General features: G+C 32.0%; 1 non-coding gene across 1 annotated transcript; it reads right to left on the minus strand.

The window, feature by feature from the left end:
- Nucleotides 1-3,709: 3,709 nt before the first annotated feature.
- Nucleotides 3,710-3,783, minus strand: TRNAW-CCA. Its single transcript has one exon. It is a non-coding gene; the product is annotated as a tRNA-Trp (tRNA).
- Between the last annotated feature and the right edge of the window lie 1,501 nt (nt 3,784-5,284).

Consider the following 5,284-nt stretch of genomic DNA (forward strand, 5'->3'; position numbering starts at 1 on the left):
TCCACGAGAAGCGACTGGGCGTATTGTATGTGCCAATTGCCATTTAGGTAATAAGCCCATGGAGATTGAGGTTCCACAAGCGGTAATTCCTGATATTGTATTTGAAGAAGTTGTTCGAATTCCTTATGATATGCAACTAAAACCGGTTCTTGGTAATGGTAAAAAGAGGGGGTTGAACGTGGGGGCTGTTCTTATTTTATCGGAGGGGTTTGAATTAGCTCCTCTCGATCATATTTCTCCCAAGATGAAAGAAAAGATTGGCAATTTGTCTTTTCAGAGCTATCGCCCCAATAAAAAAATATTCTTGTGGTAGGCCCTGTCCCTCGTAAAAAATATAGTGAAATAACCTTGCCTATTCTTTCCCCGGACCCTGCTACTACGAAGGATGTTCATTTCTTAAAATATCCTATATACGTAGGCGGTAACAGGGGAAAAGGTCAGATTTATCCCGACGGCAGTAAGAGTAACAATATATTTTATAATGCTACAGTAACAGGTATAGTAAGCAAAATCATATGAAAAGAAAAAGGGGGATATGAGATAACCATAACGGATGCGTCGGAGGGACGTCAAGTGGTTGATATTATGCCTCTCGGACGTCATTATTTTGATTTAGTTATTTTTATTGGAGTAGTAGGACTATGTTACTATTGATAGATTTCACTGTCATAAGACATAAGACGTATCAATAGTTTTGTTTTTTAAATAGAAAGAAAGTAAATTTGTCTAAATACTAGACATAAGGAAGCGGGGGATAAATGCATCGAAGAAAAAATCCTAGAAGGGATTATTTGTCTTCCCAGTCTTTGACACAAGAAAGGGGTGTAGAAAAATCCTTTTTTCTTGAGTCAAAATGAAAGAGTAATGATTCTTGATCCTGTTTGTTAAAAATTCCTAGTCTTGGTTTCGATTTTTCCAGATGTATCAGAAACCCGTTACCCTACGCCCCCTTTACGTATAATATATGGAGTGGTTGATAAACAAAAAAAAAGAGAGGAAATTTTATTAATTAAATAAAATTTCTTCAATCAACTTATCTTATACAAATAGATACTATCATATAAAAAGAAGAGGTGGTCTGAATAAATCAATGAAGTGAATTTTTAAGAAACATGATCAGAAAAATGAGAAAAATGGAGTTTTTGAAAAGAAAAAGAAATCCATTTTATTATTTCATTTTATCATTTAGACGAAAAAAATAGTATGATTCTTAAGAACTCAATGGGCCCTTCCCCTTAGAATCAAACAAACAAGGAAGGGAATCCCGTTGAGTTCTTACGCTTTCATGTTGATAACTCAATTCATTCGATTACTACAGGGATGAACCCAATCCAAAATATGAGCCATTAAAGAAAATACCTATTAAATCGATTATAAGAATGCCAGCTACAGTACCTATTATCCAAAGAGTAATCCTTCCAGTAGTATCGGCCATTTACCCCATTTCCCTCCAGATTTCATCACGTGGTCATGCTAGAGACATAAAAAGTCATGGATAATTAAATTATAAGATCCTTCTGAATGAGCTAAGAGAATCTTATTTATTCTCTTTCTTTTTCTTAATTGAAGAAATAATTGGAAAATAAAACAGCAAGTACAAAAATGAGTAATAACCCCCAGTAGAGAATGGTATGATTCAATTCAGCATTTTGTTCGTTTGGATTTGATTGTGTCATAGCTCTATAATTCGGATTAAGTTTATCATTGGATGAACAGCATTGCTGATATTGATACCAAAGAAAAGACGGTAGGTACAGCTAGGCCGTGAACAACCAACCATCGTACTGTAAAAATTGGATAGGTTCGATCTATAGTCATTAGGGCCTCCTAAAATGATCTACTAAATTCATTGAGTTGTTCCAAAGGATCAAAACGACAAGTTATTAATGGAATTCCTTATCGGCTCTCTGTAAAATACTCATTTAGCCGAGGGCTTCTAAATACATCGTAAGCTAAACCGGTGCTGAAAAATAACAAACCCACAATGAATAGGGAAGGTATAGTAATGCTATGAATGACCCAGTATCGAATACTGGTAATAATATCAGCAAACGAATGTTCTCCTGTGCTTCCAGACATGCTGAGCTCCACATATTCTTGTACAATCAAAAAAGATTGATTCCATAAAAGATGAGGTCAGTAAATGACAATTCACTAAAATTTAATCTTTGTGAGATCGTCAATATTGTACCGAGGGCATCTTTAGAGTATACTGAATCAGTATAGCTATCCTTCTTTTGACACAGCAACGCAATTTAAATTAGTATCAAAAGTAAGTACTAAAATAATTTCTTTTTTCCTTTACTTATTGATGAAAAACCGTTTTCCATTCAATAGAAAATTCTTTCAATTCAATGAAAGAGATTCTCATATTCCCATAATTTAAGTAGATGTGAGATATAGAAATTCTCTTTTCGTAGTTGTGGAAGCCATTTTGTTGTTGGAATCCTTTTTTTGAAGAAGAAGTTAATGGTCGAGTAAGAAATAAGAGTAGTAGATCATATTCAATAAAAGAAAAAATAAAATAATTGGAATTCTTAGTTGTGATGCATTATTGTAGATCTCGATCCATATGTTCTTTCTTGATCTACCTACAAGGATGGGGCAGTGTGGAAGGATAAAATATGTAACCTAATAGAAATTACTAGTTTTAGAATCTAGTTGGCCAAAAAAAAGATTTTATCAAGTGATTGTGTGATAACTTTTTCTTCTTCTCCATCATTCAAGATATTATGTGAATTAATATATTACAAAATCTAATGATTTAAACTTAAATTAAAGTAAAAATAAAAAGTTTTATAAGGTAAGTGTTATCTTTAAAATCGAAAATAGATTCGATAAAATTCAATAGAAACTAAGAAATGATCAAATTCTAAAATCATTTCTATTTTGATTCTATACAAATTCAAGTTTCATTTTTGAATGAAGTTAGACGATACAACTCTTATTAGTTTAATAGTTTACCCAAGAGTTACTCAATGAATCGGTTGATTGGAATTGCGGGATGGATAGATGTTACAGATGATGAATCAATTTCTTTTATATGTCTGGCACTTTATCTTTGTTAGTGTTGTCTGCCTATAATGATAGATAAATCAAAAACTTTTCATTCAACTTATTCTTCCTATTTCAATTGAGATTTTTGTCTACCCTCCCATTTTATTTTTATTTTGCAAAATTTGAAACTTAGGTAAGTGATTTTTAAACATATGTATAAAAAGAACATATTTCATTAAATTTACCCCCTTCATGCTTACGATAACTAGTTATTTCCGTATTTTATTAGCGGCTTTAACTATAACCTTAGCTCCATTTATTGGTCTGAGCAAGATATGACTTATTTAAATTGAATATTTAAAATGAACAATTCATAAAAAGAAATACTTCTGTGGGATTACGCGTATTCTATATTTACTTACGTTAACAATTGTCAATTCTTGTTCATTGTCATTGAGATTCAGGTCAATTCAGATTAATATTTAGGTATCGATATTACCTCTCTTTTTTTTCTCATTTCAAACAAATAAAAATGATTGAAGTTTTTCTATTTGGAATCGTGTTAGGTCTAATTCCTATTACTTTGGCTGGATTATTCGTAACTGCATATTTATAATATAGGCGTGGTGATCAGTTGGACCTTTGATTAATTAACATCTCTTTTTAATTGACCTCCTCCTTTATTTAATTCACAGGCATAGGAGGTCAAATTCACGCTCTGTAGGATTTGAACCTACGACATCGGGTTTTGGAGACCCACATTCTACTGAACTGAACTAAGAGCGCTTTCTTATTAGAATAGATAAGACTGTAAACAAAAGGATTCTTTTCATAACCCCAATATATTTTGTATGCATATACTAGAATAGAATGATAAAAATAAAAGATTATGTCCAATTTGAAGCGATCTCAATTGATCCCTCATTACTTGTCAAAGGAGCAGTAATAGGTAGGGATGACAGGATTTGAACCCGTGACATTTTGTACCCAAAACAAACGCGCTACCAAGCTGTGCCACATCCCTTCAATTGTTCCACAGTGTAATTGTAGAGAATTCCTACCTTGTTTTCCACATGGTTATTTCCTCCATTGATATATACAAAATTTCTGCTCATTTCGTCTTTTTGGTTTCACTTAACATATAATAGTAAAGGGAAAAGACTTCTCTTATAGATTATATAGAAAATACTTACATTCAATTAAATACAATTATATACAAAATAAATATATAAATAAAGAACCCGTCATAAAAATAAATTAGTATTCTTCGGAAATTCTCGGTAAGAAAGAAGGGCATGTATTTTTTTCTGTTTTAAGAAAAGAAAAATCTTATTTCCAAAATCATTGTACATTTCAATTTGAATTAGGAATTATGTGTCCAACTCTAAGCAGCCCTTAACTACATATGCATCTGATCATATATGTATTATCTATTCCAACAAATAATACAAAAGAAGGAGGTTTTTCAATGCGAGATCTAAAAACATATCTCTCTGTGGCACCAGTACTAAGTACGTTATGGTTCGGGGATTTAGCAGGTCTATTGATATAGATTAATCATTTTTTCTTGGATGCATTGACATTCCACTTTTTTTCATTCTAGTTATTGTCATGGGAAGAAATGAAGAAAATTAGAGATCCAATCAAATATTGGTGATGAATCCCTCTCCCCTTCTTTTCTCTTTTTTCCCTTTTTAGAATAAGGGAGAAAAGAGAAAGAATAAAAAAGTGGATTCAACATTCGGGATCAAGTTCGAATTAACTGAATATTAATCATAGATGAATGGGGGTCTAGGGCAAGAATATTATACAAGATACTTAAATGATTACTTAAATTTGCAATATACTTTAGAAAAATCGTTGTATTTTACTATGACTTTGCTTTACTATTACTTTATTTTCTTAATTTTAATCTTTTACTTTTAGAATTGGATTTCAAGTTAGTTACTTCTACTTTATCCTTTCTTCGTTTTGAATCAAAAATAGAAGGTTGAGTAAATCAAAAAGCCAAATGAGGTTCATGGCCAAGGGGAAAGATGTCCGAGTAACGGTGATTTTGGAATGTACTAGTTGTGTCCGAAATAGTGTTGATAAGGTATCAAGAGTTATTTCCAGATATAATACTCAAAAGAACCGGCACAATACGCCTAATCGATTAGAATTGAAAAAACTCTTTCCCTATTGTTACAAACATACGATTCATGGGGAGATAAAAAAACAGAGCGAACCAAGTACCTGTGCCTTACCCTTTCAAGGAAGGGGAAAAAATGACATTATATATAACATA

Source organism: Capsicum annuum, unplaced genomic scaffold, assembly GCF_002878395.1.
Source record: "Capsicum annuum cultivar UCD-10X-F1 unplaced genomic scaffold, UCD10Xv1.1 ctg59992, whole genome shotgun sequence".
Classification (NCBI taxonomy): domain Eukaryota; kingdom Viridiplantae; phylum Streptophyta; class Magnoliopsida; order Solanales; family Solanaceae; genus Capsicum; species Capsicum annuum.